Here is a 15,002-nt window from a genome sequence, read left to right as displayed (position 1 = left end):
CGAAAGCACGTTTGTGTGATTTAATAAAACTAATTTCATGCGCGCAAAGTTTCTATTTTTCAGCAGAATCAAATTAACTATCACCATAGGTTATCCTATAGGTTCTACTTGGCACAAACACTAATTAAAACATAAAACACATCTAAACAGAAGGTAGATGAAAAATTTATTACTAAAAAGAAACAAAAAAAACACAAATAAAATTGGGTTGCCTCCCAACTAGCGCTATCGTTTAATACCCCTAGCTAGGCATAAAAGCGAAGATAGATTCAAGTAGTGCCATCTTTGGCACTCAATTCATAAGTAGCCCGCATGATAGATTCATAAGGTAATTTAATTTTCTTTCTTGGAAAGTTCTCCATGCCTTTTCTTAATGGAAATTGGAATCTAATATTCCCTTCCTTCATATCAATAATCGCACCAATCGTTCTAAGGAAAGGTCTACCAAGAATAATAGGGCAATAAAGATTGCAATCTATATAAAGAACGATAAAATCTACGGGCACCAAATTTCTATTTGCAACAATGAGAACATCATTGATCCTTCCTTGGATTTTTAATGGTGGAATCCGCAAGGTGCAAATTTAAAGAGCAATCATCAAGATCATGGAAACCTAGAATATCACATAAAGTTTTCGGAATCGTGGAAACACCAGCACCCAAATCACACAAAGCAAAACATTCATGGTCTTTAATTTTAATCTTTATAGTAGGTTCCCACACATCATTAAGTTTTCTAGGTATAGAAACTTCAAATTAAGTTTTTCATCATAAGATTGCATCAAGGCATCAACGATATGTTTGGTAAAAGCTTTATTTTGACTATAAGCATGAGGAGAATTAACAACGGATTGCAACAAGGAAGTACAACCTTCTAAAGAACAATTATCATAATCAAATTCCTTGAAATCCGAGATAGTGGGTTCAATGCTATTTAAAGTCATGACCTCTCCAATCCCACTTTTACCAAATTTAGCATCAAGATCTAAAAACTCCGAATTATTGGGACGCCTTCTAAGTAAAGTTGACTCATCTCCAGTCCCATTATTATTAAGATTCATATTGCAAAACAAAGATCTAATAGGGGACACATCAATAACTTTAAGATCTTCATCATTATTTTCATTGAAACTAGAAAAACACGCCTTTACAAAGCAATCTTTCTTAGCACACAATCTAGCGGTTCTTTCCTTGTACTCATCAATGGAAATTCTCATGGATTTGAGAGACTCATTTATATCATGCTTAGGAGGAGTAGATCAAATTTTAAGAGAAGCAACATCAAGCGAAAGTCTATCAACGTTCCTAGCCAAATCATCAACTTTGAGCAATTTTTCTTCAAGCAAAGCATTAAAATTCTTTTGAGAGATCATAAATTCTTTCACACTAGTCTAAAAATCAGAGGGCATCTTATTAAAATTACCATAAGAATTACTATAGGAATTTCCATAATTATTAGAGGAATTACTAGGGAACGGTCTAGGATTAAAGTTTCCTCTATAAGCATTGTTTCCAAAACTATTCCTACCAACAAAATTTACATCCATAGATTCATTATTATTCTCAATCAAAGTAGACAAAGGCATATCATTGGGATCAATAGGAGCACTCTTAGTAGCAATCAATTTCATAAGTTCATCCATCTTTCCACTCAAAACATTAATTTCTTCTATAGCATGCACTTTTTTACTAGAAGATCTTTCGGTGTGCCATTGAGAATAATTAGCCATAATATTATCAAGCAATTTTGTAGCATCTCCGAACGTGATTTCCATAAACGTGCCTCCTGCGCCGAATCTAAAAGATTTCTAGAAGCAAAGTTCAAACCGACATAAATTTTTTGAATGATCATCCATAAGTTCAAACCATGAGTAGGGCAATTGCGAATCATCAATTTCATTCTTTCCCAAGATTGGGCAACATGCTCATGATCAAGTCGTTTAAAATTCATAATATCGTTCCTAAGAGTGATGATCTTAGCGGGAGGAAAATATTTAGAGATAAAAGCATCTTTGCACTTGTTCCAAGAATCAATACTATTTTAGGCAAAGACGAAAACCAAACTTTAGCACGATCTCTAAGTGAAAAAGGAAATAACTTCAATTTAACAATATCATTATCCGTATCTTTCTTCTTTTGCATATCACACAAATCAACAAAGTTGTTTAGATGAGTAGCGGCATCTTCACTAGGAAGGCCGGCGAATTGATCTTTCATAACAAGATTCAGCAAAGCAATATTGATTTCACAAGACTCAACATCATTAAGAGGAGCAATAGGACTACTAAGGAAATCATTATTATTGGTATTGGAGAAATCACACAATTTGGTATTATCTTGCGCCATGGCAACAAGTAATCCAACACACAAGCAAACAGAAAAAGGCAAGCGATAAAGAGAGGAGATTGGGAAAGAGAGGACGAATAAAACGGCAAGGGTGAAGTAGGGGAGAGGAAAACGAGAGGCAAATGGCAAATAATGTAAATGTGAGGGAGATGAGTTTCTGATGGGTACTTGGTATATCTTGACTTGAGCGAAGACCTCCCCGGCAATGGCGCCAGAAATCATTCTTGCTACGTCTTGAGCTTCCGTTGGTTTTCCTTGAAGAGGAAAGGGTGATGCAACAATAGTAGTGTAAGTATTTCCCTTAGTTTTTGAGAACCAAGGTATCAATCCAGTAGGAGGCTCCTCAAAAGTCCCACGCACCTACACAAACAAACAAAGAACTCACAACCAACACAATAAAGGGGTTGTCAATCCCTTCACGGCCGGTTGCGAAAGTGAGATCTGATAGAGATAGTATGATTAGATAAATATATTTTTGGTATTTTATAATATAGATTGGAAAAGTAAAGATGCAAATAAAAGTAGACTGAAAGCTTATATGATAAAAGATAGACCCGGGGGCCATAGGTTTCACTAGTGGCTTCTCTCAAGATAGCATAAGTATTACGGTGGGTGAAAAAATTACTGTCAAGCAATTGATAGAAAAGCGAATAATTATGAGATTATCTAGGCATGATCATGTATATAGGCATCACGTCCGCGACAAGTAGACCGACTCCCGCCTGCATCTACTACATTACTCCACACATCGACCGCTATCCAACATGCATCTAGAGTATTAAGTTCATAAGAACAGAGTAATGCATTAAGAAAGATGACATGATGTAGAGGGATAAACTCATGCAATATGATATAACCCCCATCTTTTTATCCTCGATGGCAACAATACAATACGTACCTTGCAACCCCTATTATCACTGGGTAAGGACATCGCAAGATTGAACCCAAGGCTAAGCACTTCTCCCATGGCAAGAAAGATCAATCTAGGAGGCTAAACCAAACTGATAATTCGAAGAGACTTGCAAAGATAACTCAATCATACATAAAAGAATCCAGAGAAGATTCAAATATTTCTCATAGATAAACTTGATCATAAACCCACAATTCACAGAATCTCGACAAACACACCACATAAAAGAGTTACATCGAATAGATCTCCACAAGAGAGGGGGAGAACATGGTATTGAGATCCAAAATGAGAGAAGAAGCCATCTAGCTAATAACTATGGACCCGAAGGTCTGTGGTAAACTACTCACAACTCATCAGAAGGGCTATGATGTTGATGTAGAACCCCTCCATGGTTGATTCCCCCTCCGGCGGAGCGCCGGCGAAGGATCCAAGATGGGATCTCGCGGATACAGAAGGTTACGGCGGTGGAAATTGTTTTTCGTTGGCTCCCTGGATGTTTTCGAGGTACGTGGGTATATATAGGAGGAAGAAGTAGGTCGGTGGCCGCCCGAGGGGCCCACGAGACAGGGGGGCGCACCTTGTAGGGGTGGGCGCGCCCTCCTATCTCGTGGCCGCCTCGGCTGCTTCTTGGCTTGCACTCCAAGTCCTCTGGATCACGTTCGTTACAAAATCACGCTCCCGAAGGTTTCATTCCGTTTGGACTCCATTTGATATTCCTTTTCTTCGAAATACTGAAATAGGCAAAAAAACAACAATACGGGCTGGGCCTCTGGTTAGTAGGTTAGTCCCAAAAATGATATAAATGTGTAAAATAAAGCCCATAAACATCCAAAAGGGGTAATATAATAGTATGGAACAATAAAAAATTATAGATACGTTGGAGACGTATCAACGGCCTGTCGGTGCAACTATCACTAGTAGAAAACAGGGCTTCCGTTCGGGCCAGATAAGCCCATTAGTCCCGGTTCAGTCACGAACCGGGACCCATGGGCCCATTGGTCCCGGTTCGTGAGGCCAGGGGCCTGCCGGGCCTCGTGGGGGCATTGGTCCCGGTTCGTCTGGCCCCTTTGGTCCCGGTTGGTGGGACGAACCGGGACCAATGGGCCTTGCTCCTGGCCCACCACCATTGGTCCCGGTTGGTGGCTTGAACCGGGATCAAAGGGTGGCGCCGGTTCAAGCCATGAACCGGGACCAATGATGTGCCTATATATACCCCCTCGCGTAAGAGCAGAGCACACTGCTCTGTTTTTTCTGGACGGCGAAGGGAGAGGGCTTTGTGGTGCTCTAGCTCACCTCCTATGCACATGAGGTGTTCGATGGAATGCCCGAGCCACACTACTTAAGATTTCTCTTCTCCAAGCTCGACCTCCAAGCTCCATTTTCCTCAATATTTGTCTAGGTTTAGCGGTCTGGCACGTCCCGTCCCCGTCTTCACCGCCTTCGATCGCCCGCGCCGATCTCGTCGACGACACCACCGTGGTGAGCCTCTTGTTCTTATCTTCTTTCTGAAAGGAAAAAAAATTCTTACTTGTATGTTTAGATAGATACTTGTATAATTTTCTTACTTTTATTATTGCTTCTTATTATATAGTGCGATGGTTTTGGTATCCGCCCCCGTCGGCCCTCGTCCTGTCTATGATTCGGATGTGGTATATATTGTCTTTATAACTATTTGGTTCATTTATTGTTTATGACAATTATGCCGACCAACGTGACATAGATTTTATTTATCTAGGAGGTATGTGAACCGGAAATTCCAACCGACCCTATTGTCGAGAGGTTATATTTAGTTGAAGAAGAAAATAATTTCTTGAAGGAAAAAATTAAAAAAATTGAGGAAGAGAAGATGATATTGGAGTTGCATGTTGCGGATGTCGTCGATGATTGCAAGATCAAGATGGATGCAATGCGCTTGAAGATTAGAAAGATTAGAAAATATGCCATTCATACTGAGGCTTGGTATCATTATGCCATTGGATCGATTGTTACCTTGGTTGCGATTATGATCGGATTTGTTTTCGCATTGAAATGTTTTTACATAGTTTCAATGTATGGTTTAATTAATTAGATGCTCTGGAGAGCTATATGTTGTTAGATGAGAACTATGTATGTACTTTGGTTTTAATGTGATGATGAACTTCTATTAATTTGGTCACTTAATTATATATCCATGTGAATCTTTAATGGCTTTTGACACACATAATTATATATAATGCACGCAGATGAACCGGCAATGGATGTATGGTGACAGACACACCTCCGAGTACATTAAGGGCCTACATAATTTTTTCGAAGTGGCTGAGGCAAACAAGCAAAATGGTTTTATGTGTTGTCCATGCCCTAATTGTGGGAATATGAAGTCTTACTATGACCGGAAAATCCTTCTCACCCACCTGCTTTATAAGGGTTTCATGCCACACTATAATGTTTGGACGAAGCATGGAGAAATAGGGGTTATGATGGAAGACATCGAAGAAGAAGAGGATGATGACAACTATGTGCCCCCTGAGTACGGTGATGCTGCAACGGGGGAAGCTGCTAAAGATCAAGAGGAACCAGACGATGTGCCTGATGATGATGATCCCCGCTGGGTCATTGTTGATGCAAAGACACAGTGCGAAAGTCAAAAGGAGAAGCTGAAGTTCGATCACATGTTAGAGGATCACAAAAAAGGCTTTTACCCCAATTGCGAAGATGACAACACAAAGCTCGGTACCGTACTGGAATTGCTGCAGTGGAAGGCAGAGAATGGTGTGACTGACAAAGGATTTGAGAAGCTACTGAAAATATTGAAGTAGAAGCTTCCAAATGATAATGAATTGCCCGACAGTACGTACGCAGCAAAGAAGGTCGTATGCCCTCTAGGATTGGAGGTGCAGAAGATACATGCATGCCCTAATGACTGCATCCTCTACCGCGGTGCGTACAAGGATTTGAACGCATCCCGGTATGCGGTGCATTGCGGTATAAGATCAGACGAGATGACCCTGGTGATGTTGACGGCGAGCGCCCGAGGAAGAGGGTTCCTGCGAAGGTGATGTGGTATGCTCCTATAATACCATGGTTGAAACGACTATTCAGAAACAAAGAGCATGCCAAGTTGATGCGATGGCACAGTGAGGACCGTAAGAAAGACAGGAAGTTGAGAGTGCCCACTGATCGGTCGCAGTGGAGAAAAATCGAGAGAAAGTACCGTGCTGAGTTAGCTGGTGACCCAAGGAACGTATGGTTTGGTTTAAGCGCGGACGGCATTAATCCTTTCGGGGAGCAGAGCAGCAATCACAACACCTGGCCCGTGACTCTATGTATTATAACCTTCCTCCTTGGATGTGCATGAAGCGGAAGTTCATTATGATGCCAGTTCTCATCCAAGGCCCTAATCAACCCGGCAACGACATTGATGTGTACCTAAGGCCATTAGTTGAAGAACTTTTACAGCTGTGGAATGGAAATCGTGTACGTGTGTGGGATGAGCACAAACAGGAGGAATTTAACCTACACGTGTTGCTGTTTGTAACCATCAACGATTGGCCCGCTCTCAGTAACCTTTTAGGACAGACAAAACAAGGGATACCATGCATGCACGCACTGTTTAGCTGACACGGAAAGTATATACCTGGACAAATGCAGTAAGAATGTGTACCTGGGCCATCGTCGATTTCTTCCGACCAACCATCAATGTCGAAAGAAAGGCAAGCATTTCAAAGGTGAGGCAGATCACCAGAAGAAGACCACCATGCGTACTGGTGATCACGTACTTGCTATGGTCAATGATTTACACGTAATCTTTGGAAAGGGTCCCGGCGGACTATCTGTTCTGAATGACGCTGAGGGACGCGCACCCATGTGGAAGAAGAAATCTATATTTGCGGGCTGACCCTACTGGAAAGACCTAGAGGTCCACTCTTCAATCAATGTGATGCACGTGACAAAGAACCTTTGCATGAACCTGCTAGGCTTCTTGGGCGTGTATGGGAAGACAAAAGATACACCAGAGGCACGGGAGGACCTGCAACGTTTGCACGAAAAAGACGGCATTCCCCAAAGCAGTATGAAGGTCCTGCCAGCTACGCTCTTACCAAAGAAGAGAAGGAAATCTTCTTTGAATGCCTGCTCAGTATAAAGGTCCCGTCTGGCGTCTCATCGAATATAAAGGGAATAATAAATATGCCAGAGAAAAAGTTCCAGAACCTAAAGTCTCATGACTGCCACGTGATTATGATGCAACTGCTTCCGGTTGCATTGAGGGGGCTTCTCCCGGAAAATGTCCGATTCGCCATTGTGAAGCTATGTGCATTCCTCAATGCAATCTCTCAGAAGGTGATCGATCCAGAAATCATATCAAGGCTAAGGAGTGATGTGGTGCAATGTCTTGTCAATTTCGAGTTGGTGTTCCCACCATCCTTCTTCAATATCACGACACACGTCCTAGTTCATCTAGTCGACGAGATTGTCATTCTGGGCCCCATATTTCTACACAACATGTTCCCCTTTGAGAGGTTCATGGGAGTCCTAAAGAAATATGCCCGTAACCGCGCTAGGCCATAAGGAAGCATCTCCATGGGCCATCAAACAGAGGATGTCATTGGATTTTTGTGTTGACTTCATTCCTGGCCTTAATAAGATTGGTCTCCCTAAATCGCGGTATGAGGGGAGACTGACTGGAAAATCTGGCATGCTTGGAGGGGACTCAATAATATGCAGGGGCGGGCACTCTTGGTCTCAAGCACACTACACAGTTCTACAGAACTCTACCTTGGTGACCCCATATGTCGATGAACACAAGAACAATCTGCGCTCCAAACACCCAGAGCAGTATGATGACTGGATTACATGTGAACACATCAGGACTTTCGGCAGTTGGTTGGAAACACATCTCAGAGGTGACAACACTGTTTGTGATGAGCTGTACTCGTTGTCCAGGGGACCATCTTCAACTGTATTGACTTACAAAGGTACGCGATAAATGGGAATACATTTTACACGATCGCCAAGATCAAAAGAGCACCAACCAAAACAACGGTGTCCGCTTTGATGCAGTAACCAAGAGGGGAAAGGACACATATTATGGTTACATAGTGGACATATGGGAACTTGACTACGAACATGATTTTAAGGTCTCTTTATTTAAGTGCAAATGGGTCAATCTGTTAGGAGGCTGGTATAGGTAGACCCACAGTACGGAATGACAACAATGGATCTGAACAATCTTGGGTACACAGACGAACTGTTCGTCCTAGCCAATGATGTGGCGCAGGTTTTCTATGTGAAGGACATGTCTACCAAACCAAGAAAAAGAAAAGATAAGGAAGCAAACACATCATACGATGAGCCAAAGCGCCACATAGTTCTTTCAGGAAAAAGAGACATCGCGGGAGTGGAGGGCAAGACAGACATATCCGAAGATTATGAAAAGTTTCATGAAATTCCTCCCTTCAAAGTCAAGGCTGACCCAAGGACCCTGTTAAACGATCAAGATTATCCATGGTTACGGCGCAATAAGCAAAGGACACAAGCGAAGAAAAAGTGAAGACTTTCTATCAACAACTATTATGATGATGCCTTTGATCTAGAATATCACTGCAGTTAGATTTGAACAAATGAAATCCTTTTGTAATAGATGAGTTTTCGTCCGAAACCCTGATACTTCCAAAGAGATTGTTTGTTTTGTACACGAAATGCATCCAGTTTTTGCCGTAACCCTCTCAACTTTTTAGCACATTCTATGTGGGTGAAATGATGATGCCATGCCAACTTCAACCTTTTCAGAGTTCATTTGAAATGCTTTTCAATTTCAGGGTCATTTAGCTCAAAGAATGAACTAATATAAAAAAATAAACTTGAAAACTTTTATGAAATTCTAATAGAAAAAATACTAAACTAAAAGAATGAACTAGAAAACTTTAATGAAACTCTAATAGAAAAAAGAATGAACTAGAAAACTTTAATGAAACACTAATAGCTAAAGGAATCAACCAAAAAGCTTTTATAAACCTCTAGTATTATTGAAACTCAAATTATATAAAATTTATGCAACTAAAATTATCAAAGTATTTTCTGTTCAAAACATTAAAAGCAAAAGGAATTTTCATAAAATAAATAAAAAAGCAAAAAAGAAAAGAAAATATATAAGTAGAAACAAAATAAAATAAATAAGTAGAAACAAAATAAACTTTAATAAATAAGTAGAAACATAATAAACTTTAATAAAGTAAATTAAATAAACTTTATTAAAATGAATAAAAATAGCAACAGTAAGTAGAAACAAAATAAAATAAATAAAGCAAAAAAAGTGCCACCTACTTGGCCACCACGGCCTGAATACGACTAGAAACCCAATCATGGGCTAGGATTCAGGCCCGCAGTAGGCCCAGTAGGCCCACAGGCCCACAGTGACAGGTTAGGCCCGAAAGCCTATAGTTGAGAGGAGCTTGAGAGGGTGGGCGTAGCAGCGCTTATAAACCACTCTCGAGCTCTCTCAACTTGCGAGGTGGGACTAAACTTTTGACGCGGGCAGCACAAGGCCTTTGGTCCTGGTTGGTGGCGCCAACCGGGACTAAAGGGGAGCATTGGTCCCGGTTCGTGGCACCAACCGGGACCAATGCCCCCCTTTAGTCCCGGTTGGTGCCACCAACCGGGACCAAAGGTCTCTTTTCAGCAGCCCAAAGGGCGGGAAGACATCGGACAAGAGTAAGAAGATGTCAGCGACAAACAAGATAAATGCTGCGAAGAAGGAGCATCACCATTGCGCGGGGTCAGGTGGTTACGTCAAAGCCCGACCATTGTGGGCCAAGGCTGAGAATGACCTACTTCATAAAGGGGTCGAACCAGAGACATTGAACTGGTCAGACCGTTCAAGGACTTGGTTCTTCGGGGTTGGCGGAACCTTGGACCCTATAACAGGGAAGTGCGTTTGGACGAGCGAGCAACTGCGAATACCCGTCATGAAACTTCAGGACTATATCGCCGCAGCGCTGGAAGGGACGTTCGTTCCAGACAGAGAGAACGACGAGCTCACAATGGCCCTCGGGAATCCTGAGCACCCTGGATGGACACGAGGCACGCCAGGCTCCATTCCGTGGAAGGCTGGGTTTCCGAACGCAGGCGGTTACAAATGCCAAGAGAGGAGGAGGAAAGTGGAGCATACCCAACTGCAGAAGCTGCACGCAAGCGTACAAGCGCTAGAGGAATGAGAAGCAGTTCGTAGCAAGCAACCTGCCGAAGCTACCCCGCCATCTCAGCGGAGAAGCAACATGGCTTCCACCGAGCTGCTTCAGCTGGAGCCTGTCTTCAAGGCTCATGCTAGCTACCCCGTGGATGCTATCACGGAGTCTCAACATTGCCACCTTATGACGCATTGGCAGAACTACAAAGTCAAGGCAGCTGTCGGCTCTGCTCGACCTCCTGAACCCGGTGCAACTTTTCACTGCCGTCCAATTCCAAAAGGATATGCTAGGGTGACGGTGGACGAAATAACGGAGGTATTTGAGGAGCTCGAGCTTGACCACCCTACTAGTGAAGGGGAGACTCGGCTGGGTTCTGCTATGAAGACTCCATTCCTATGGCGGAAGGAGCTCATCAACCTTTCAAACTGGATGCCTCCGCCTCCTGCTCCTCCTCCGGTGAGTCAGGGCACTCCGCCTCCTCCAGCGAGTGATCAGGGCACTCCGCCTCCTTCTCCGGCACGTGGCGGCACTCCACCTTCTTCTCCGCCTGCACCGACGCGCCCGAGAAGCCAGCATCCTCCTTCTCCGCCTCGTCAGCAAGGATAGAAGAGACCCGCCACCGCTCCACCTGCTCCGGCACGTTGTAGTCCTTCTCATCCGCCTCTTAAGCAATGAAAGAAGACAGTCGTAGCCGCTCTGGCTGCTCTGGTGTCTAGCAGTACAACCAGAGGCAAGAGGCAATACAGATACAGTCCATCGTCTCTCAAGCCTCTAGACAAGTTACCATACGAGAGGAGCGATGAGGAAAACCAGAAGATCTCTGAAGGCCAAGTGAATGACTTCTCTCAATCGGTAAAAGCTAAGATACATCCACCTCCGGTGGAGAAGATAGATCCGGTGAAAGCGAAGTGCACTTTGCACTACAGGAATCTGCTACTTTGCCATCTGCCACGGCGGACGGCAAAGGCACGGATGGCAGACGGCAAAGACCTTTGCCGTCAGCCGCGGACGGCAAAGTAGGGGACGGCTAAGAGCTGCGTTGCCGTCTGCTTCGGGCAGCTGACGGCAAAGGGTCCTTTGCCATCAGCAGCGGACGGCAAATAAGATGGACGGCAATAAATGCGTTGTTACTCCGTTAGGTGGTTAACGGCAGGCCTTTGCCGTCCGCTGTGGACGGCAAAGCCTTTGCCGTCAGCCACTGTAGGCAAACTGACCAAATTGGTCAGCCTCCCAGGAAGCACAGTTGCCTGACACGTGGCCTCTTTGCCGTCCGCTGCTGATGGCAAAGAGCCCTTTGCCATCGGTGGCAGACGGCAAAGAGCCTGCATATTGTCTCTTTTTTTCTGTTTTTTTTAATCCAACAATTTTCACAACAAATATATATGACATATATAGATATATTTAACGGCAAACATATCACATATCCAGCACATAATTCCATATACATATTACATAGCAAAGTTTCATCAACATAGCAAGTTCCATCAAGTTCCATCCATACACATTGTTCCATATACATATTACATAGCAAAGTTTCATCAACATAGCAAGTTCTATCATAGCAAGCTAGATACAATGCAAAGTTTTAGCAAAGAAAAAGCAAGCACTCCATCATAGCAAGCTAGCTTCCATGAAGTGAGTGAAATCTGCAAAATGGTAAATAAGAAAGTTAGAAATAGATGAATAGAACAAGAAGAAGACTAGAACAAGAAGTATATGTCATTTATGAGCTAACTTAGGTGAAATGGATCATATATGAGCTAACTAAGTTGAAATGGGTTGTTCATGAGCTAACTTTGGTGAAATGGATCATTTATGAGCTAACTTAGTTGAAATGGGTCATTTATGAGCTAACTAAGGTGAAGGGCATCGTTTTTGAGCTAAGTAAGGTGAAATGGATCGTTTTTGAGCTAACTTAGGTGAAATTGATCATTTATGAGCTTTTATGAGCTAACTTAGTTGAAATGGGTCGTTCATGACCTAACTTAGGTGAAATGGATCATTTAAGAGCTAGTTTAGGTGAAATGGATCGTTTTTAGCCAACTTAGGTGAAATTGATCGTTTAGGAGCAAATCTAGGTGAAATGGGTCATTTTGGAGCTAACCTAGGTGAAATGGGTCATTTTGGAGCTAACCTAGGTGAAATGGGTCATTTTAAAGCTAACGTAGGTAAAATGGATCATTTACGAGCTAATCTACTAAAATGGGTCATTTTAGAGCTAACTTGGATAAATTGGATCACTTGTAAGCTAAATAAGGTAAAATGAGTCATATTAGAGCTAACTTAGGTAAAATGGATCGTTTATGAGCTAACTAAGTTAATTATGCAATTTTTGACATAAGTAAGCTTATTAAGTCATTTTGAAGGAAAGGAAGCTAACTCTAGGTCATTATGGTAAGCATATTGGAGGAAATAAAGCTAAGTCTAAGTCTAGAGAAACTTACCATGACCAGGGAGGTGTAGGAGCGGGCTGGCTCGTGCCGGTAGCTGGAGAAGGATCGTGCGATGCGTTTCTGGAGTTAAGCTGCACCAAAGATCATTTCCAATGTCTCGTTAGCATTATGACACTCAAATGTTAAGACTAGCAAGTAATGTCCATTCAAATTAAACTCACCGTGCTCCTAGGAGCAATCACTGGCATCGGCGGAGCGGTCTGACCGGACTTCTCGCACACATACTGCACATTTGGTTTTCACAACAGAGTCATACTAGTTAGTAATGAGACTCAAATGTTAAGACTAGCAAGTAATCTGCAGAAGAAACTTACCACAAGGAGCTCATACATGGCCCTTGCCTGCATGTCATTCCGTGCCCTCTCCTCCTCCAACATCTTTGTCGTCCTCTCCTCCAACTCCCGCTGCCTCTCCGCCGCCTCCGCCAGAAGTTTCTCCGTTCTATCTCTCTCACTCTGTATAGCAGCCTGCAACACCACTCACATGACCATTTGTAATCATTGATGGAAGCGCACACAATGTAATGGAGAAAGATAGCTGAGTACGTATAACTAACCTTGATGGCGAGTTGGACTGGCCGTTCATGAGGCCTTATCTCAGGAGCGGAGCTCGACTGGCGCGCCTTGATCTCCGGGAGAGTGCTAGGACAACGGATAAGTCCATCTCCCATGGCTCTGGAGCCATGGGACCTCCCGCCACCAGATATCATCAGCAACTCTGTATCAATGGGACCCTGGCTCGGGTTAAAGTCCTCCCCTTTCCTCGCCTTCCCCTAATCTCTATATTGCACGAGCTTTTTGTGGGCGGAGATGTTGGTGAAGTTCTTTGGATCATCGAGGTCAGACGCAGAGAATGCCTTGACTTTCTTGTAAGAGCCAGTGTGGGCCATGGCATACAGGTCGTACACCTCTGGCACCTTATCCGCCTTATTGTAGCGTGCCTGAAAGAGAGAAACAAAGTAAATTAGTAATTAAAGGGCTAAAGCTAGCATGATGAATGAATTGCATGAATCATGAAGCAAACCACATACCCAGTTCCGCCCGTACTGAAATAAGTTGGAGCTGCCTTGGTGGTGTGGCACACCTTCCATTTGGGCATGTTTGTCCTTGGCCTCGTTGTGGGTGGCCAGCCATTCTTTTGAGCACCACCCATCGACCAACACCTCCCAACAATCCATCCGATCCGCACACCATCTCTGAGGGGCCTAAGTTAGCAAACAGAAACTTCAGCGCTACGGCTATGAATTACTAAATAAAGGAATTAAGTACAAGGCCTTAAGAATTACCTTCATGTACTGCTCCTTACTCAAGAACTTATCGCGTCACTCCTGCTTGGACTTCTTGATACCACGGTCGGCGTAGTAGTCTCGAACAGACTGCACCCGAGCCTCATGCCATAAGTTCTGAAGTAGGCGCTTGCACTCCTTGTGGATAACATCTGCCGCCTCCTCCTCGTATCCCTCCTCACACCAGTAGAATGTCTGCAATCAAATGAGACAATATTGATTAGTACAATTAATAACTAGCTAGTTGAAGATATTTAATTGTGTAAAGTAGAAATTACCCAGAACTTTCTGATCACCATGTCTGCCCTCGTCTTGCACAAGACACCGTCGATAATCTCACCCGGCGGGGCCGGGGCAGCCAAGTAGTGCTCCCAACTCAATCCAACCTCTGGAAGCCGACCCTCACCAGGCAACATGACAAACCCCGGAAAGTTTTGCCGAATCAGAACTCCAAGGACGGAGTTGGGCCGGCGGACACTTTCATGGTGGTCCCAACCCCTGCAGCATGACAAGGCCAACGCATTAGTTATTTGAAGAAACGTGAATGCAGAAGGTACAAAAAGATTAAATGCACTTACCTCTCCCCATCAGAGAAAATTAACCACCTCCGCTCGCGGGTCGCCGGCACGGACGGGAGCCGTGTATGTTGGGGAACGTAGCAGAAATTCAAAATTTTCCTACGTGTCACCAAGATCTATCTATGGAGAAACCAGCAACGAGGGGAAGGAGAGTGCATCTACATACCCTTGAAGATCGCTAAGCGGAAGCGTTCAAGAGAACGAGGTTGAAGGAGTCGTACTTGTTGTGATCCAAATCACCGGAGATCCTAGTGCCGAACGGAC

The sequence above is a fragment of the Triticum dicoccoides genome, chromosome 6B (assembly GCF_002162155.2).
Source record: "Triticum dicoccoides isolate Atlit2015 ecotype Zavitan chromosome 6B, WEW_v2.0, whole genome shotgun sequence".
Taxonomy (NCBI): domain Eukaryota; kingdom Viridiplantae; phylum Streptophyta; class Magnoliopsida; order Poales; family Poaceae; genus Triticum; species Triticum dicoccoides.
Note: the sequence above shows the minus strand (reverse complement) of the source record.